A 22,917-nucleotide genomic window follows, 5' to 3' on the forward strand; every position below is an offset into this window, starting at 1 on the left:
TTCAACTATTTCGCATATAAAAAATTACCAAACCTACATGAATCGACTCTGAAAGATATTTTAAAGCTATTTATAACATCAAATTCAATCAACAATCAACAATCAACAAAAATCAAAAAATGATTTCAAGCTCAAGAATACAAAATTTGGTTTTCATAAGTACTTAACCTCGATTGATGAAAGAGGTATCAAAAGAACGAGCTCAACGAGAGGATCAATTTGGTATGTAGAACATCAAGAATGGATTCCTAGAAATCCCAAATTCTTGATTATTTGTGAAGGACAAGATTTTACCCCCAATATCAGTTTTTCTATTTTCTAATTTTTATTCTAATATTTTGATAATTATGAAATTAATAAATAAAACTCAGCTATTTATATTTATCCAAATCAATTAAGGGTGTTTTTATCCCTTAATTAAAATAATTAAGCGCAAAAATAATAATTATGGGGAATAATTTTTAAATCAAATAAATATAAAATTTATGCCAAAATTCCCCAAAAATTTCGAATAATTCAAAAATGAAAAAATTATGGATATTTGAAAGTCCTACGATTTTCTAAAAATGAAAATACAAATTTTGTGGCCTTTGACGTCCCGGTGGGGTCCCGGTCCGTTTATTTTTGAGAAATCGAAACATTTCCTAAATTAGAAAACCCCGAAAACACATAAAATGCATGCAAACACGCATAAAACGTAAAAACAAGTACCTCGATAAAACGCTCTTCGACCCGCGTCCAGATCGCATACTATTTCATACAAATGCATTTTAAACACGTAACGAGTATTCAAAAAATACTATGGTCTTTACAAGACCACACACAACTCTATTGTATGCTAATTCATGGTCAGACACATTTTTAAATGATATTAAACACATAATAATTCATTTAACACGTAATAAGATAGCTGTAAAATATTATTTTTAATATTTCTAAACATCACCCTATGCCCGGGTGAACACGGTTAAAATATCAAATAGTATTTCTGATACAAACAAAAATTTTGAGGTGAGCAATATATCCACTTGGTCCCCTAGACTGTAAAACACTCTCACTTTATCGATATCGATAAAACGATCGGCTTTCAAATAAAATTTTGGAATAGTAAAAGTTTTTAAATACATTCATAATAATTGGCAGAAATTGACATTAACTAACAATTAGCACATTAAGCCATTTAATAACACGAACTCATCAAACAGGAATTAAATATCCATAATTTTATTCTTTCTAGATCATAAAATTACATAAACATATTAAAATAATAATAATAATTCTGAAAAATATGAAATATCACAATCTACCCCCTTATAAGGATTCTGTCCTCGGAATCAGCAGAAGAGAGCACTAGGGATCTTCTAGACAACTTTCCAATCTTGCATACGTAACTTTTCTCAAAATTTCAAATAACACTGAAATTCCTTGTACAACACAATTATCACGGGAGCTTCACTCCACACCATTGTTCCTTTCACATACCATTCAACAATTTCTCAATATAATCACTTTTACTAATAGAGAGAAAGAAGAATAGAGAGAAAGATAAAGAAAAAGAAAAAGAAAGAGAGATAGAGATAAATAGAGAAAGAAGTAAAGAAACAAACTGACTTTGTTATACACCGCTGATATTTTAATTGCATTACAATCCACTGTTGCTATTGGTAATCCAATCACATAGCTTTACTTTGACTTGACCAAGATAACCCAGCCCAACTTGATTGGCATACCTTCATATATTTGAGAAAATAAAATCATGAAATTTCAAAGAGAAAAGAATTTCATATCATAACGGGTGTCCCAACATTGTGCTTACCAAAATCTGAATTTGTGAGAAAGTACTGTTGAAATGAAAGAATAACTGAGAGATCAATGTAAAGCCCCCGAATCCAGGGTCAGGTATCTGGGTCGTCATGCAATCCTTCAATCATGTATAACCTGTATTAACTCAATAATCCAATAATTCCATATCACAAACCCCCAATCTCACACACTCACAAGTTATAGCCTTAGAAACGACGTACAACAAGCATCATAAGTTATTATAACTTAAATGTACTTTACAGGATCTCAAACAATTATTCATAACCTCTACATGAAGTTACAATAATTACGACTGATATCTTATACCTATCTGATACTCTAGCCTACTTTAGACAAAGCTGCCAGGGAAGAATCCCATAACTGCAAGCGACTAAGTCCCACACCGGCATATTGGTTATCTGTTGTGTTGTGACATTTAAAAGAAAGCAAGAGTGAGCAATAATGCTCATCCATAATAATCGACAGTATAAAAAGACTGTATGAGAAATTAAAGTATAATTCCATATACGATAAATATGTTTACTTAAAATAGTTTTCCTCGGTGATTCACACCTTCTTTCGAAAACAATTCTTTTATAATCCTGCAAATACCTTAATGGTAAACCCAGCACCTAGGCTTGGGTTACGGTATTGCATCACAATTCATTTGGAAATATAGGACATTCATCGGAGCCCCTGAGATACGATGATCAGTCATATAATGGTATACTTTTCTACATGTAGTTGGACGACTTCCCTACTCCTGGTTGTCACCATAGCCGCATTCAGGCTTTATATGCTTCCCCATTCATCCCGGGTATATTTTGTATACTTCGTATGTCCCTCGGTACACATGGTACCTTCTCATACGGAAAATTAATATGGTAGTCTCCCCAGTCCACGAAGTACTGGATCTCTACCCCTCCTTTGTCCATTTAAGAATCCTATCAAATACTTGGAATCATTGAACTATATCGAAGTTCCCCAAGCATTTTGCTTGTTGATAGGCACAACTCATCTCATATATGTATATATATGTACTTTCGAAAGTTTTCGGAGGAAGTACTAAGGATGTGAGTTGACCGTTATCAACAAATAAATAAATAAGGGGGAGTTTCCTTTGAAATTATGTTTAAGTATTTAAAATAAGTCAAGATATATTCATCAACGATCTGAAAGTGCCCGAATGATTTTCTGAAATTCAGAAAATATTCTAAACTAGGTTTTATGATTTTTAAATCATTTAATAAATAAATAATAATTAAATAATAATAATTAAGTAATTAGATCTCGAATGATTATGTTTTAAAAGAATATTTGAAATAATATTCCCCAACTATTTTACGTTTAAATAATTAAGGTAACCTTTATCAATATAATTAATCGAGTTTTAAATAAATAATCGTTGGAGAATACTTCACCTATAATAAATGAAAAATTAAAATAATATTCATTATTCCAACAATAAAATATAGTTGAGGAAATATGATCTTTGGAAATCGTTTTAAATAAATTCGAGGTATTTTATTATTTCACAAATAGACATCGAGTCCCTTGGAATAAAATAAGTGCGGACTTTTGATCGTCCAAAATATCTTCAGGATGATTCCCCGGTTTATACTTTATAAAAACTGACCAACCCTCGGTCTTACAACTTACATCACGCTCTACTATAGCGTTAATATTCTTAATAAAACACCTCCGGAATACTTCCGAGTTTTCATCAAATTATACCGACCGATCCTCGGTCTAAAATATACACCTCATATATACAACGTTACTCTATGGCGTTATTGATTGAAATTCTGTAATATTCATATACCAAAATCATTAACATATCGTATGATATTAATAATCACAATTCGTAAAATATCATGTATATATAGAATTTATTTGAAAACAAACACAACACAACAGTTTTAAAAGGTAGGGTTTGAAAACTTGTCTGAAGTCCAAGATACATTTTCTGACTTCCTCTCGTTCCAGGTTTTCTAATCAACAAATATCATAATATTAATCAGTATTCCTAATCACATCACCGACTTATATTTATAATAAGTGCAATACATCAAAATTTTCAATATCCGACCGACTCGAAATAGGTATCAATCCTTGATCGAAACGGACGGTCAAAGTGGTCTTCTAGAGTTGACTTTACTGAATGTTACTATTACGTGACTCGCACTCTAACATTTTTAATAAATTGAAAAGTTAATATTTTAATACGAAACCACTCGAGGAGCTTCTTGAGTGCTTGAAATATTTATCATAAAAGTTTCATTTTGATCAAATTAATTAATTAGGTGAAAAGCATTTCAAAAGTTCGGTCAACTATGGAGTTTTACTATTCAAACCGCTTTCACTAAAACGTTGATATCTCTCAAACCGTTAACTTAATTGATGCACCGTTTTCGTGTGCGATCTAGAAACAATTTAGAACACATCATTGGAAAATGGTTTTCTGGTAACAGGGGTGAAAATCCCGAAGTGGCAGTTTCTAACAGGGGTTTTTTTATGTTCGTACTCCGCATGACCTCGGCTCCGACATATTTATAAATTGAAAAATCAATACTTTTACTTGAAATTTTTATGGAAGTTAATAAACTCTATTTATTAATTTTTAAATCTTAGTAAGTTGACCATTTCTATTTACAAAGTTCGTAATTTGTAGCAGTTTTTGTCGCATAAATCACTTTTACTAAAATGGTCATAACTTTTGATCCGTAAATTGAAATCGAGCGATTCAAGCACCTAAATGATCCTAATAAAATTGTCTATCATAATCAAGTCTCACTTTTCAAGAAAATACAGTTTATATATTCGGGAAATTTTACAGAAACTTAAGTTGAGTTTTGTTTATTTTAACGAGGTTACGATTACGATCTGAGTTTCCTTTACGTCTTAAATTATTATACCACCATCAACAACGATCAAATCATCATCTCAACACTAACTTCTCTCAAGAACATCATGTTTTTGAGGAAAAAATCGTCAACCTTAAAACTAATTAACTAAACATCAAGATAATATCAAATCAATCATCAAAACCATACTTATATCCAAGATTCTTACTTTTCTTGAAACTTAAAACTTAAACAAAGTTTGGATGAAGGTTTATAACTTTCTAGGTAGCTCGGCAGGTTCTATTCTCTGTGGTTGAACCTTGGGAGGGATTGGTTGTGCTTAAGGATCCTAAATCATGCCATGAAAATCAAGAAAACAAAAGGAGATTTTCGGAGTTACTATTCACCACCAGTTTTGAGCAAGGATTTGGCTATGCTATACTAATCCAATGGTCATAAAATTTTGAACTTACCTTTTACATGATATGAGAAATATTTGGTTAAAATTTAGTGATTTTTGAATGAGTAGAACATGAGATATGAATTTTTCTTTCCATGGTGTTCTTGAAAATCAGCATTGTGTTTTTGGAGAGAGGGAGAGAATTGCTTGGCTTGCTTCTTGGAATTGTGGTGGAAATAGGCTTCTTTTGAATATAGAAAGTGTGTAGGACAAGATGCATCCTATTTTCAAAGGCTAGGCTTAGCTGGGTGTCTCATTTGTCAAAGCTTGCATGATAAGCTCATTGAATTCATGTTTATTGAAATTTGTTATTTATTTATTTTGTAATTAGCTTCCTAATTTATTACTTGTTGGATAAATTTATAAATACTTAATTTTTCTAGATTATCACTTGATTCCTTGCCATCCTACATTATCTCGCATTCATTCACGTACATTTAAATCAATTCCCGTAAATGCTACGTCGAATACTTCCGCTTATCATAAATCATTACCATTTCCAGTGCTCGTACTTGGTTATGAGTTATGAAATTATAATTCTCAAGATTTTCTTGGTCGTAGTATAATTCTCTTATTCCTCGATGGCTCATAAAATAATATCATTTGGACTATTGTCTTTCTTCGAAAACTCTTGACTTTTGCATACACTCATTTAGTACATATAACCACAATATGAACTCGGAAACTTAAATTAAAAACTCGTATATGGTGTGGTCCATAAAGGACTTTTTCCAATGTCAAAAGTTTGGGTTTTTACAGTCTTCTCCCTTAAAAGGATTTCGTCCCGGAATCAGTTCAGAAACAGGCGGGGACACGCTTATCATATGACCACCTCGAGTTCTCACGTTGACTTTGCAGTATTTGATCTCTTCATAAAAATTTTACCCTTCCGTCAAATATATTTCAGAGTACTTGTTCTTATAGATCTATGATCTTTACACATTGTTCCACATACGCTAAGTCTGGCTGCAAGTTTATTAGCTCATTTTCAATCATACGTCTAGCGTTGACGGTTAAATTTCTTAACATCGATTCGGGGTACTCGTTATAAACTTGGCGACTGTTCGATAATGGTGCTAATTTATAAGCAAACTTTCTTAGTCCTTTAGAGATTTCAACTGTTCCAATTAACCTTAGGTTCAACATTTCTTTACCTTTCGAATATCATCACTCCCTCCCCGGGTATCACTCTCAACAATACTTGGTCTATTACGTCATACTCTCTCTCCTTATTGTTCTGGTCCGCATATCTCTAGTGTTCATCCTGGGCTGCCACTAGTCGGGTTCTAATAAGTTCTAGGAATTTTTTTGGTCTATTGACTCAACTATTGTCCGGTATCCTCCGCTTACCAATTTTTTTCCAACCTAAGGAAGAACGATTCTTTCTTCTGTACAACGCTTTGTAGCCATTCCAATGTCCGCATGATAACTCGTTATTGCCGGTGATTCAAGTTTACGTTAACTGGTCACTTCATTTTCCTTAAAAATCTATAATGTGGACTATTAGCACATCTTCTAGTGTTTCGAATGGTCCTTCAACTTATTCATTTTCCCTCCACCACTCTTACTAGTGCTAGTGTTTCGTTCCTTCACGTTTGCTCATTTTGGCGCATCATCTCTATCAATTTTTTTATATAAGAAGTTCTTAATGCATTTTTACACGCTCGTATCCTATTACACGTTTAGCATCAGATTTAACATTTCTTTCCGTAGTAACGTAAGGCACGTCGGGTCCTATTGCCATCTTGAAGGAAGTACCACTTCATACGCAATTGATTGATACGTTTTAGAATCATGGAACGCTCAGCTTCCGGTATCGGTCAGACTTATTTAATCATTCTCCGTATAATAATTATAGTACTATAATACCTTCCAGGTCGTATTCATTATTCTCGCTTGCACATTAGACGTATTCGCGTTTATTGGGAACTGCTACTAGTGACCTTTAAAGGGCATGTACGATCTTCTTTGCCTTCAGTCAGCTCTAACCATAACATCCTTCATTCTCCCAAGTTGTCCTTTGTAAGGGATATCAGCGGTTATTTTTCTTATGCTAGCGTGGTACGTATATCTACACGAATTTTCTGTCAACGATAGGCGATTCTCCTAACCGTTCCAAATAAAAGGCAGGCCGCTAGACGTATCTTCAACAGTCTAGATAGTTCTCTCGCCCTTCTTGTCCATTTGAGAACTCTAAGTCGTGCCTCTGTTCGTCCTTTCTTGCAAAATATCTTGGAAAATAATTCAGTTGTGAAATTAATTCTTGGGTCCTTGCGTGGCATAATTGTCACGGGGTCTCTCTATCGTCGATTATCTCTTCCGCGTTCATAACAATTTTGTAGAGCGGAGATCTATCGTTTGCATAATAAAATAAGAGGTCTTATTTAACCTATCCCTCAAAATCCTAAAATAGCGTGACAGATTACTTGGTTCTTCATAATCCTCCTTCAAAATTTATTATAATAAACTCTTACTCCCATTTGGGTCATTTACATGCCGCAATCGCCAAAATTAATAATCCTTGCCTTTTCGTTTTCACTTTCAACCATGTCGAGTACTTACTTACCTACTCAATGACATCCATTTTGATATTCGGTCATTACTAACTTCCTTTTAAGTTTCTGGGCGTCATTAATTCTTCCCGTTACATAATAAAGGTCCTCTTCACATTTTCTTAACTTGAAAATTCATTCGTGCGATCCTCCTCATCAGTTGTCCTGAAATTTATTAATCTCAATCTATCTTTTACTTTTTAAAGTGTCATTCACCATATTGGCCTTTCTTTGATGATAATAGATTTCTCAATCATAGCCCTTGATCAATTTTGACTGTAGCCTCTATCTCGTGTTCAGTGTAAGAAAAAAAATTCCAAAATTTCCTCATAAGTTAAACTCTTTGTCCCTTTCAGTGCGAACCTTATCGTGATTATTATAGATCATTATTAGGACGCCTTATGTCACGGTCCTTAAGCTGCGTAGACGTATCATTATACTTCACACTAAATCCTGTTTTTATCGTCGAGTATTGCTAACACGGGGTTGTTACTAATATTACCTTCACTTTTTGAAAATCATATTCCTCGAATTCATATGTGCTTGGTCTTTCCCGAATTCAATAGTAAATAACCCGATAATGGTTCATAGAATTGTACCTTACTAATCACGTTGGTATCTCTATTATCGTTCTTCTATAAACATGTTAAATATCCTTATGATAATAACAAAACATGGTATTCCATTTTTAAAACAATATACTCATCACGATGCTCTGATTGCACCATTATAGCACTGAGTTTTCAGTCTCATATTACAACAATCGGTTCTCAACTATGCCTCTTTTTGTTCGGAAGGCAATCAGCCTGGAAGAATGATTTTCACGATATTGATGTAATTTAGACAATCTTAACAAGATTTCAAAATCTAATATCAGAAGAAATGATGAGCTCTGAATAAAAGAGTCGCAATACTCAAAAAATTTATAACTTGGAAGAAAGAATACAACAAGGATTATCCTTCCTTGTCCTTAAAGTTTTATATTATGATATTATAGAGAATATCCCTTAAAAGAAATGATTGCCGAATAATAACATCATACGAATGATATTTGTAAGATTTCCCCATTGAAAGAATACTTTTCTTTTAGAATAATAAAAGAAATATCGAATAACATCCACAATCAAAGGTTAACCATTGAGGTTTCGTAGAGATGCTATTTTGAAAGAAGGAATTTTGTTCAATGATTAACAAATAAGGAAGCATATTGTTCTTCAATCACTTTATGATTTTAATTGGATATTCTTTAGATAAACGAAAGAATAGAACATTTAATGAAAAAAATATTTCATAAAACTAAATATTAATTCTTGTTTGAGTGGACGACCTAGTTAGGTCCCAATTAAATCATTCTTTGAAAATTTCATCAACAATTAAATTTTGCATATATAATGCACTATGGAATAATAAAAATTTGATTGGAAGTAGAACTAGAAAAATAATAACTAGTCCATATCAAGAAATATTATCAATCGGCTAAGAAAATGGCCAGTTCAATTGGTTTGGCCCATAGCAACTAGCTAGGACAATTAGCTAGGCTTTCGTCGTATTAATTAAAAGTTCAACTAGTTAGGACAATCAACTAATCATTCATGAGAACATATTCAACTAGGCATATTTTAGTTTGTTTGTACAAAAATCTTAACATCTTAACCACTGAAGAAATTTGTGGGTAGCCGAATGATGATTTTGAAATAAAAAGTTTTCAAATTTAGGCCGAGAAAGATAATTATAACTCTGAATCGAGTGGTCTTGGCATCGGAACAATCGATAGCCTCTTTTCAAATATTTCTTGCCAATAAAAGGGTACACTCAGAGGTGCCCTCGTTCACATACTTTATCAGATTCTCAAATAGAATTGAATTCGGAATACCAATATCAAATTGATACCCTTCCTATAATTTCAAAGTTCAATATAGAATTCCATCCCGATTAGAAGAAAAGGATTTCCGAGGAATCCATGGATATTAGATCATCCATATTTTTAACAATTTGTTAGATTTTTACGATCTTGACTGAGAAGCGTAAGTATGAAAGAAGAATCAAATGAAGATATTCATTATGAATATTCATCGATGAATTGAGGAAAATTTATTAAAAATTCCTTGGATAATTGAAATAAAATATAAATAGCTCTGAGTCGAACAAGAAGATCATAATCTATGAATGAAAGTTCATGGATCAACTAAAAGAATTGAACAAGTCCTGATGCGGAGAAAGACTATTCAAGTTGTTTGTCATATCAGAAGTTCAAAGTAGGGAACTAAAAGAATAGCCTAATATGACTTATCAAGGCAATACGAATGATCAACAGTTTGGAGGGAGTAACGTGACAGTGAGTAGGTGCCAAAATATTTTATTGGTTATCCTAACTCTAGTCATTATCAATCTGAGGATGATCCCACCTCTTCTTCTTCTACTTCTTCTTTTTCGTCTTCATAATTCCATGTTTCAACAAGTTTCTCTTTTAACATCATTTTAAAAACGCTTACTAACTTGACTTCCATAAGTATATTTGTCATTCCAGTGTTTTATATAACGACTCATATATTTCGTATTATTTTAAAGGTGTAATGGTTGAATAATTAATAATATAAAATTTGTGTATTGGATTTGATAGTGGTGTGTTGTTTTATTATGTATGTGTGATTTATTGGTGTATAGGGTTGAATTATATAATTTATTATTGAGTTATATGGTTTTGTTTCGCTTTTAAAAGTGATTTTATTATAGTTTTAATTTCGTAAATATTTGGATTATCTCTAAAATTATTTTTATAATTTTATAATTTCATTAATTATTTTTAGGATTTTATAAAATTGAGAAATGAATATTTCATTAATTACTTATCATTAAATAATTTTCTGATTGCATTTACTTGTGAAATCCGTATTTAATTCCATAATTCTTTAAAAATCATGAAACTCATATTTTATGAAGTTTATAATATTCTAAGAATTTTAAAATTATTTTGGAAATTTTTGGGATTAATTTCACCTGCGTGTTGATTCGTTTAATTGTTAAAAGCGGGTATAAATTGCATTTAAGAAATTGTTTTAAAATTATGAAATTTATGTTTTTATTAACGTTGGGACAATTATAACATTTTAAGATTATTTTGGTATTGTTCTGATTAATAATTATTTGTAGAGTTTATCATTAAGACAATTTATTGCAGGGCGAATTGGCCTGCAGTCAGTCAAAATAAAAATAAATCGACACGTATCCAATAAAACTGGACACGTGCCTTGTGCCTGTGCAACATGAGTGTGGGCTATTGTGTGAATTGGGGGATGGGGTAAACATTTATTCTTTGTCTCTCTCTTTCTCGATTTGTCTCGAGCCTCTCTTCTCTCTCTCCCTCACAATCTCTCCGTTCATTTCTCTTCTTCCCAATATTTCTTCCTTTCCTGTTTCTTGGCCGGGTGCTGCATTTTCCGGTGGTGCCGCCTTGATTTCGGTGGGTTCTATTTTGCTTACCATATATATATATATATATATATGTGTGTGTGTGTGTGTGTGTGTATGTGTATATACGTGTGTATCTGTGTGTGAGTAGAGTGTTGTGTGTGTGTTGGATGTGTGTGCCGCCTTGGTTCTGTGCTTTCGGTTATATGCCGCCCTGTTTCTTCCTTTTCCGTTTCGCGTGTGCGGCGCGTGGCTGTGGGTTTATTTTGATTTTATTTTGTTAATTTTTGCAGGAAAAATTTGTTCGAGTAATTTTCGTGAAATAAACATATTTTTCGTGCGAGAAACAATTACATTAAACCGGTGGAATTTACGTTGGAAACCCGAAAATTTATCGGGTACCCGTGGATTTTACCGCCATTGACGATGAACTTCAGTGAGTCAACGGTGGACTGTGATGATACGTTCAGAGTCCTAATTTTATAAAATAAATAAAATAATTTCTATAATTAATTTCGTATATAAATAATTATGGAATTGTGGAATTTGTGTTGTGGCGCGAATTGTGATTTGTTGGTTGTTGATGTGGATTATGTTTCGACGGGTAGGCTTATAAATAGAAGAGTTGCGGTGAAAATTATCTAAAATTTTATTTTAAATACGAGAAACGTACTTTGTAATACAAAACGTTTTCCCCTTATGTGAATACAGATAACGTGATTGCGTCCCCAAGTAAGCGTATTATGGGGGGCCGTCGTATAATGGTTATACGAGTTGGCTTATCGGATTGGTTTATATAGGATCGAGAATATCAAGCATGTCGGTATAACTAATTAGGGTATTCTGTTACTGTAGATCCCAGTCGAATTCCGCAAGGACCGAAGTCAGCGTAAAAGCTACTTAGGATTTCTGAAAGCATTGCAAGGCAAGTACCCTGACCATTCTTTTATGGTTCAGTATGTATGAATAGACTGTTGTTTTATTCTCGTAAAGGAACAGAAACATTTTAAGTTACGGATCCCCTGTAGTTATAAATAATTGTTTTAAACTTGTTTTGGGGGAAAGTAACTTCGAAAGGTACCTATCTCGAATGAAAATGATTTATGAACTAGTTTTACTTGTGATGTTAACATGAATGATATTAAAATGAGATAAGTACAAGTATTTTGAAAACTGGATAAAACGATCAGATATGGGATTCATAGGGGCGAGAGTGGCCTATTGAGGTTGCGTAAGAGGCTAACTCGGTTGTGCGCATTTCATAACCGATTAGTCCAGCAGGTCAGAGACCTAGCCAGTCTCTGAGTTCCAGAACAGGTGTATAGGATGGCAGTTGCAGCCATCTGGTGTTGATAGCATGATCAGTTGTCTTCACATATCCGTTACATATCTGATTTGGCTTTGTGATTCCCGTAAGGGAATAAGTGATTGATATAGTTGATTAATAAATGTGAATAACATGCTAAAATTGGACTCTAGTACTTATACAGCATACAACTACGTTTGTTTTGTTAAAATCATAATAGTCAGTGATATCCAGTTATCTCAGCTTTTCTTTATTTACTGATGCTTGAAATGATTTACAGATTACGGATTTCATGTTGATTTATAGTTCTGTTCCTATAATTGTTGACCTACTATTTTTATCTTGATATTCATATGTTGCTACTGCTAAGCGATTATGCTCACCCTGGTAACCTTTTATATATAGATCGCATATGCCTAGAAGGCCATTCAGACCTTGGCATAACCGTGTCTCAGCCCCTTCAGGTCCCGGCTCCTCGGAGGTAGTTAGTATCAGACCGTGTGGGGTTTGATGAGTTGCTGAATAAGTTAGTGTGTCAGACTTTTTAAATAAATGGTTTGTAATAGTGAATAACTTGAATCATACTTGAACCTGGATCGGATCTTGGTTTGGGATCGTGTTAGTATATAATATTAATAACCTTGTTGTTTATATTTCCGTTTGTCACGTTTAGTGATGTAAACTCCTGACCCCGGGGTTGAGGCCGTCACAGGTGGTATCAGAGCTACATGTTTAAGTCCATGATTTAGGTTAGGGATTGAGTCAAAAAGGTATAGAGACTGTGTCTTAATGTGTGAGTCAGCAACTTATATAGAGGAGCAAACCTTAGAGTCAGTCGAGGGTTCCGACGGTGTTACCTTGGCATATATTGATGTATTGATAGAACTGCCTTAACCTTGTCGTGTATTTCCTATATATTTATTGTTAGGGCGAAAACACACTCTAATATTCACGCAAGTATACGCGTTCGCAAGTAATATAGAATACTTTCTAGTCCGTTCCCATAGAGACTCAGACTAATTTATTGTCTAATTAAACTCACACACCAATGTATGATTACTTCTCAATGTTAAGACACTAACACTTAGAATTGTTGACTAAATATTAACTACAATTAAATACTTAATTAATCACTTACTTAACACTTCAAATTATCAATAATAAAACACTCATGAGATCACAACTTCATTACTACTTCCTTCAATAGTCATTGTTATTTCCTTTAGCATGTGACAGTGATGATATTAATCGAATAACACGAAACTGATAAAAGCCAACTTTCATTGTACTAATACCATTCTACCAAACATCCACAATTAAGATAGAAGTTGAATAGTCATCAATTATGTTGAGTTCCTATATGTCTACAGAAATTGACAACACAACGATTTAAGCACAAGTTATTCCTTTTGATTACATAAGGCAAATAAAACTGTTAGAGTTACCCACTAATCATGCACAATGTACATGAACCTATGCTAGCATGGCAAGTTCTAAATCTCAAGATCCACCGTCGCTTCACAAGAGATTAACACCCTATCTTATATGTTCACGACGCACATAAGACGAATACGCACAACCAATACTAGATATCATACAATCATCACACACTAAAGTATTAAACAATTAACTAAAGAATTCCATAGTAAATCCGTCACAACCCCATGATCACGATTAGCCCATAATAGCACTTATCGTCATCATGGGTTCATATGAAATCATGATAAACAAACACAAGAAAATAATAACTAAACTAATTATATTAAATCAGAGTACGTCACAAGAGTAAATAGGTTCAAAGTAAGAAAACTAGCATCCAACGTTACAACGAAACAAGAATCACAAGAAAATATGCTTCCTCTTCGTTGCTATGCACTAAAACGGTCTTCTTCCTTATCTCCTTCGCTCCTTACGTAATACCACGATCCTCTCTCTTGAAAACATCTCCAAATCTACTTATATAATAGTCCCATAAAACTCAGATTACATAGAAGTGGAAGCCAAACAGAAATAGAAGTCCTAAAATAAATTATCTTTTTTCCCGACCCTGCGCGGCCGCTCAGCATAGCTGAGCGGGCGCTCAGCTTCCTGCGCGGCCGCTCAGCTATGTTGAGCGGACGCTCAGGACCCTTCTGGAAAATTCCTGAGTTTGCTCCGTTTCTTCACCGTAATCTGCCCATTTCTTCCCTCTCTCAGCGATGAACACATGCCAAGGCTTATTCTTGATGATTACTCCTCCGAAATGCAACTAATACCCTGAAATGCATAAACACTAGAAAAACACATCAAATACACAAAATACTTGATTTCAATGCACCAATTTAAGCCATTTTAAGATGTTCTAAGTGGTATAAAATGCCAATTATCACACCCCCAAACTTAAATCGATGCTTGTCCTCAAGCGTCACAGACTCAAAAACAAATAAAAACATGCCTGAATGCAATCTATATGAAAATGCAGCGATCCCCCTTAATACGAACGAACCAACCAAATTGCAACATCTCAACAAATGCAGTTAGACGACTAAAGATCAATAAACTCATGCAAACGAACATACAACCAGAAACGTGGTGTGTGCAGATGCTTAACAGATATGCTTCAGAACTAGACCAATTATTATGACTCGACTATCCTCAAGGCAATCACATGATCATACAAAGAATAAAAATTCTAGGCACAAAGTGACATACAACACTACAAGAATTCTGGAGCTTATTACGGAATCATGCTTTTTATTCACAATACAAATGCTTATTTGACCGTGCAATGAGTGAGGTCCACAAAAGACTTATACAATGGTATCCATGTAACGAGCGTTAGGTTAGCGGATCCCAGACTCTAAAAGCCTTAGGTCACTAGGCACAAAGTCCCCTAAGAACTTAATAACTCGAATACCAAAGAGCCCACTCCTGATCAATTATGCATAAACACCACAAAAATTATTATATATCTTTTTTTATTTATTTTTTTTTTAAAATATCTGAGCAAGTGCGTTTCGCTCCATCTTACTCAACCCTAGACTACTCACACAACATGCGAGCCGGCTACTAGCCATTTGACGCCTAGCCACAACTAGCAACAAATTCCATTTTTTACTCTAATTTTTTCTTTTTCATGCCTTTATCACTAAGAACCTATTATCGAATTCTAAGCATAATAAATAGATTAACCTCGAAAACAATTAAATCATAACAACAATCTAGCCCTTACGCATTCTCTAAGACTTAGTGAAATTACAAGAGCTTCTAGCATGCATATCAACCTACACGACTTAATATCACTTTAATGCTATCACTACACTCGCATCAATATCACAATTCAGTCGATAAATCATCGCAAAAGGGATCATGGTAAATGCATGAGCTACATGACATGATAAACAAATAAAGCTATATAAAAAAAACTATATGGCATAAATTATGCAACGATATGAACTAAACTATCATGAATATGCAGCTATATGACACACACACAGTATTCCTTAACTACCACCCCCAAACTTAAAATCTTCACTATCCTCAGTGAAGGTAGTAGAAAGGAACACAGGGTATACCTACTCGGAGTCATCATCATCATCACCCTCAGTGGGTGGAGTATTAGGCGGCGGGTATGCAGAGTCCTCACCAAAACTGGCCACTGGATATCAGCTCCAAGGCCCCGAAAAGCAGTTCCTAACGCAAGGGTGAGCTCCTGAGCAAACCTGCTCTGCGTCTCATACATGGCATCCATCCGCCGTGAAAGCCTCCTATACTGGGCATCACCCATCCCAGCACCCTCCTGAGCTCTCGAAGAACCAGCCTCACCACGCCCTGGCCTAGCCATAGTAGCACCTCGTGTTGGACGCCCTCCTGGAATACGATAACCCAGCCCATGCTCCTCGGGCTCACCACCGGTCCACTCCTGTATCCCATTCAGAGTCCCAGAATCAATCAGAGCTGCCGGCAACTGCAACTGCTCATGAGCCGGCCAGTTCACTCCTACTGCTCGGCACAGCTTCGTAACCGTGGATGCATAAGGGATGTTCATATGCTTAGCTCCCCTCAAAAACTTCAGAATTCCTTGGTAGATAAACTCACCAAGGTCCACATAGTATTCCTCATTAAGAATTCCCCACAACAACTGTGCTCTCTCAACTGTGACCTCGTGTGCATGCGAAGAAGGCAAAATATTAGCACAAATAAATGCATTCCATGCACGGGCATACCTGTTCATAGCGATCGCCGGGAAGTGACGATACTCATTAGTGCTGGCCTTGAAGGTCCAAACTGTGCCCGGCCTACAGAGAGTCGCACAAATCAAATCCAAGTCAAAATCCTCAGCAGTCTTCTCATTCCAGTTCTCCTCCTCGGGCTTCCTCTCTCGCTGTCCAATCACACGGCGAATCGCCGCAGGGTGATAATCAACCGTCAGCCCTCGGACCACAGAAAACCCATTCTTTTCGGCCTTCGCGTTCGCATAGAACTCACGAACCACGCTCATCGGCACTGCTTCGGGCGACTCACAAAAAGCTATCCACCCCTTCTCTGCAATCATGGGTAGCAACTCACCATCCCTCCCCGATGGTAAAAACCCTCTCTCCTTCAGAATCGGCTTCCCCAAAAGCCTAGTGTACTCCTCCTCCGCAGCTCTGTCAGTCAACCGAGGCCTTGCAGCAGTACCCCTTGATGAATCAGCAGTAGGGACTGTGCTGCTGCTATCGATAGTTCGTGCTCTCTTGGGTGCCATTGATTCTCCAATAAAAGTGTTTAAGAATTGATTTTTGGTGCTTGGGAGAGAGTTTAAGTGTAGAAAGTTTGTGGGAGATATGTAGGATAGGTGTATGTATATATAGGGTGTGGAATAGGTTAAATTAGATTAGGGTTGGGGATTAAGGGTTAAAATGATGGGGTAGTGGGAACAAATCGTGGGTTTATGGACTAAAATTGGTTTTTTTTTCTATGAACTTAAAATTTTTTCTGGCAGTCGACCCTTGAGCGGTCGCTCAGCAAAGCTGAGCGGGCGCTCCGGGGGTCACTGGAAAAAAAAAATTTCAGCCCCATTTTTCTGATTTTTTTTGTGTTTTTGGATAGGTTATTAACTTCTAGGGGTTCCTGTAACAACAAATCATGGGTTGCCTCCCACGCAGCGCTTCTTTTTCGTCGTTAGCTTGACATTGCGTACCTTTCTCAAGTATTCAACAAAATGGCACTAACCACTTCTCGGTTTGCCATGTCCCCATAGTAGTGCTTCAAATGCTGACCATTAACCTTGAATGCTTGGTCCGGATCATTCTCAAAAATTTCCACCGCTCCATGTGGAAACACAGTTTTGACAATAAAAGGTCCAGACCACCTCGATTTCAACTTCCCAGGAAAAAGTCGGAGACGAGAGTTGAATAAGAGAACTTGTTGCCCCGGCACGAATAAGTTAGGATGTAGCTTCCTATAGTGCCACCTCTTCACCTTTTCCTTATACATTTTGTTATTCTCGTACGCTTGAAGTCGAAATTCATCAAGTTCATTAAGCTGAAGCATTCTTTTCTTACCAGCTGCATCTAAATCCAGGTTCAACTTTTTCAATGCCTAGTAGGCCTTATGCTCAAGCTCCGCAGGTAGATGACATCCTTACCGTACACCCACTGAAATGGGGACATACCAAGTGGAGTTTTGTATGCTGTTCTGTAAGCCCAAACAGCTTCATCGAGCTTTAAAGACCAATCCTTCCTTGACGGACAAACAACCTTCTCTAGAATGCGCTTGATCTCTCTGTTAGACACTTCCACTTGACCATTTGTTTGCGGATGATTGGAAGTAGCCACTCGATGATTCACATTATAACGCTGCATCATAGAAGTGAACTTACGGTTGCAGAAATGCGACCCTTCATCACTTATGATTGCCCGAGGTGTTCCAAACCTTGTGAAAACCTGCTTATGAAGAAAATTTAGCACTGCCTTTGCATCATTTGTCGGTAAAGCCTTGACTTCTACCCATTTTGAGACATAATCGACTGCCAGCAAGATGTACTGATTATTGCAAGATGAGACAAAAGGCCCCATGAAATCGATTCCCCAAACATCAAAGACCTCGACTTCAAGAATCACATTTAACGGCATCTCATCCTTTCTCGTCAAATTTCCCACTATTTGGCAACGATCACACCTTAAAACAAACTGATGAGCATCCTTAAACAAAGTAGGCCAAAAAAAACCTGCTTGCAGAATACGAGCTGCCGTCTTCTCACCACCATAGTGTCCACCATAAACCGTGGAGTGGCAGTCTCGTAATATCCCCTCCGTCTCACCGAACGGGATACATCTCCTGATGATCTGGTCAGCTCCCTGTCTAAACAAATATGGTTCATCCCACATATACCACTTCACCTCATGCAGAAACTTCTTCTTTTGAGCTGAGGTCAATTTAGGAGGCATTACATTGCTGACGAGATAGTTTATAATATCTGCAAACCATGGTTCTTCCTTCTGAACTGCAAACAACTGCTCATCCGGAAAAGATTCATTGATTAATGTCCTATCTTGTGAAGTAGAATCGAGATTCTCCAACCTAGAGAGATGGTCAGCTACTTGATTCTCAGTACCTTTTCTATCCTTGATCTCTAACTCAAATTCCTGAAGTAAAAGCACCCAACGAATGAGTCTCGGCTTCGAGTCCTTCTTGGAAACCAGATAGCGAATGGCCGCATGATCAGTGAATATTGTTACTTTAGTACCAAGTAGATAAGATCGAAATTTCTCGAAACCAAAGACTATAGCCAAGAGCTCCTTCTCAGTAGTGGTGTAGTTCATTTGGGCCCCATTTAAGGTCTTACTCGCATAGTAGACCCCATGGAAGAGATTTTTCTTGCGCTGTCCCAGAACTGCACCTACTGCATAATCACTCGCATCACACATCATCTCAAACGGTTCTTTCCAATCCGGTGCTGTAATAACTGGTGCAGTGATCAAACTCTTCTTGAGAGTCTCGAATGCCGCCAAACATTCATCATCAAATTTGAAAGGCACATCTTTCTCAAGCAAATTGCACAACGACTTAGATATCTTTGAAAAGTCCTTGATGAATTGCCGATAAAAACCCACATGACCAAGAAAACTACGGATTTCTTTCACAGAATTAGGTGGTGGAAGATTTTCAATGACTCTCACCTTGGCCTTGTCCATCTCCAGACCCTTGTTAGAGACCTTATGCCCAAGAATAATGCCTTCATGCACCATAAAATGAGATTTCTCCCAATTGAGCACCAAATTAGTTTCCACGCACCTTTTGAGTACGGCGTGAAGATTATTCAAACATTCATCATATGAATGTCCAAAGACGGAGAAGTCGTCCATGAACACTTCGACATTATTTCCAATCATGTCAGAGAATATAGCCATCATACATCTCTGAAAAGTGGTTGGTGCACCACATAATCCAAACGAAACTCTGCGAAAAGCAAACGTGCCAAATGTACAAGTGAAGGTAGTCTTTTCCTGATCCTCTGGTGCAATACAAATCTGATTATACCCTGAATAGCCATCCAGAAGACAAAAATACTCATGGCCAGCCAACCTGTCAAGCATCTGATCAATAAACAGAAGAGGGAAGTGATCCTTCCTTGTGGCTTTGTTCAATTTTCGATAATCCATGCATACTCTCAATCATGTAACTGTTCGAGTGGGGATGAGCTCATTCTTTTCATTTGCTACCACAGTGATACCTCCTTTCTTAGGTACACATTGTACGGGGCTCACCCACGAACTATCAGAAATAGGATAAATGATGCCTGCATCCAGCCATTTCAGAATTTCTTTCTTCACCACCTCCTTCATGATAGGATTCAGTCTGCGCTGCTGTTCAACAGTCGGCTTACTACCTTCCTCTAGCAGAATTTTATGCATACAATATGAAGGACTTATCCCCTTGATGTCTACTATGGTCCATCCAATAGCCGATTTGAATTCTCTCAAAATCCTTAAGAGCTTGTCTTCCTCACTACCTGAAAGGTCAGATGAAATAATAACAGGTAAAGTAGATGCATCACCTAAAAAAGCATACCTCAAGTGTTCAGGTAATGGCTTGAGCTCCAAGGTAGGTGCTTCCTCTATTGATGGTTTGAGCTTTCCTTCAGCATTCTTGAGGTCAGAAGTACCAAGAGATTCAAACGGCATGTCCAGCTTTCGCTTCCAGGGAGAAGCGTTCAAATATTGTAATTGCTCGTTGCCATCTTCAATGCATCAGACATTAGCATGCGATCGAGTTCCGAAATAACCGCAGAATCAATCACATCCACTTTTAAGCACTCCTCATCTTCTGTAGGGAATTTCATTGCCTTGAATACGTTGAAGGTCACATCCTGATCTTGTACCCGCATAGTAAGTTCACCTTTTTGCACATCTATCAAGGTACGGCCAGTAGCCAAGAAAGGTCTTCCCAAGATTATGGGAATCTTCTTATCTTCCTCAAAATCCAGAATAACAAAATCTGAGGAAAGAAGAGCTTATCCACCTTGACTAGCACATCCTCCACTATGCCCCTTGGGTAAGTAATGGAACGATCAGCCAATTGTAGAGACATGTATGTGGGTTTTGGATCAGGCAAATCCAACTTTTTAAAGATCGACAACGGCATCAGATTAATGCTTGCTCCCAAATCACAAAGGCACTTGTCAAAAGTCAACTTGCCAATGGTGCAAGGAATGGTGAAGCTATCTGGATCTTTCAGTTTTGGCGGTAACTTTTGCTGCAGAATAGCGTTGCATTCTTCCGTGAGAGCAACGGTCTCAAGGTCATCCAGTTTCACCTTCCTTGAAAGAATACTCTTCATAAACTTCGCATAACTAGGCATTTGCTCCAGAGCCTCAGCGAAAGGTATATTGATGTGAAGTTTCATGAACACCTCCAGAAACTTACCGAACTATCTATCCAGCTTTTGTTGCTGCAATCTCTTAGGAAAAGGTGGTGGAGAATAGAGCTGTTTCTCCCCTGTATTACCCTCAGGCAGAGTGTGTTCAACAGTAGTCTTCCTTGGTTCCGCCGCTTTCTCCTTTTGCTTAGCTTCTTCATCTCTAATTTCAGCTTCTCCTTCTTTTTCCTTTTCAGCATCAGCAACTTTTCCAGACCTTAAGGTAATAGCCTTGACTTGCTCTTTAGCTTCCTTCCTGCCTGGTACTTCCGTGTCACGGGGAAGAGTGCTAGGTTGACGATTGAGCACTGCATTGGCTAATTGATCGATTTGATTTTCCAAGGTCTTGATAGAAACCGCCTGACTCTTGCATAACAGCTTAAGTTCCTCAAAATCAGCACTGGTAGGTGCAGCTGCACTTCCCTGTTGAGGATATGATTGCCTTTGAGAATACTGCTGTGGTTGCTGGAATCCGGGTGGGTTAAACTTTTTACTCACTCCTTGCTGATATGGTCGCTGAATAGCATTCTGATTATTCCCCCAACTGAAATTTGGATGATTTCTGTTATTAGGATGATAGGTCGCTGGCACAGGCTGCTGTTGTTGCTGATAATTATTCACATACTGAACAGATTCGTTGACAAGAGAACACTGATCCGTAGCATGAGAACCTGCACAAAGCTCACAAACCATAGCTATTTGATTAACTCCATATGTAGCCAGAGAATCAACCTTCATTGACAGCGCTTGAAGCTGTGCTGCAATAGCGGTGGCTGCATCAACTTCCAGAATACCTGCTACCTTACCAGGCATCATCCTCTGAGTTGGGTTTTGATGCTCATTTGCTACATAAGATTATAAGCCTCAGTATAGCTTTTAGCCCATAAAGCGCCTCCAGCTGCTGCATCGAGCATGGGCCGAGATTGGGCCCCCAAACCATTATAGAAACCCGTGATCACCATCCAATCAGGCATTCCATGATGTGGACACTTTCTCAACATTTCCTTGTAGCGTTCCCAAGCTTCGCACATAGATTCTGTAGGTTGCTGCGCAAACTGAGTAAGAGCACTCCTCATAGCAGCAGTCTTTGCCATTGGATAAAACTTCACCAGAAACTTTTGCGCAAGATCTTACCACGTAGTGATGGACCCAGCTGGTTCAGAATGTAACCAGTCCTTAGCTTTGTCCCTTAGTGAGAATGGGAAAAGCCTCAGCTTAATAGCCTCATCACTCACACCATTATACTTAAAAATGCTGCAAATCTCGACAAAATTCCTTATGTGCATGTTGGGGTCTTCAGTCGCCGCTCCTCCAAAAGAAACAGAATTCTGCACCATCTGAATAGTGCCCGGCTTGATTTCAAAGGTGTTAGCTTGAATGGCCGGATGAAGAATGCTTGACTGAATGTCATCAATTTTTGGCCGAGAAAAGTCCATGAGAGCTGGATCAGCTTGAACAATATGATCACCCATGTTTACTGGTTCTTTCCGCTCAGTTCCTGAATCCGAATCTTCAAAATCTAACTTCTCCGGAATATCAAGAACTTCGTCTGTCTCCTCAGCTGTATCTAAAGTCCTCTTGCGAGTACGAGAACGAGTTTGCATAAACGCTCGCTAAAGTACCTGAAACACAACCGGAAACAATAAGTAACTACTACGTCCTAAT

At 36.9% G+C, this 22,917-nt stretch overlaps 1 non-coding gene across 1 annotated transcript; it reads left to right on the forward strand.

Moving 5' to 3' along the window:
• Window positions 1-22,224: 22,224 nt before the first annotated feature.
• Window positions 22,225-22,331, forward strand: LOC141669389 (small nucleolar RNA R71). Its single transcript, XR_012553675.1, has one exon. It is a non-coding gene; the product is annotated as a small nucleolar RNA R71 (small nucleolar RNA).
• The last annotated feature ends 586 nt before the right edge of the window (window positions 22,332-22,917 follow it).

Source organism: Apium graveolens, chromosome 6, assembly GCF_009905375.1.
Source record: "Apium graveolens cultivar Ventura chromosome 6, ASM990537v1, whole genome shotgun sequence".
Classification (NCBI taxonomy): Eukaryota; Viridiplantae; Streptophyta; class Magnoliopsida; order Apiales; family Apiaceae; genus Apium; species Apium graveolens.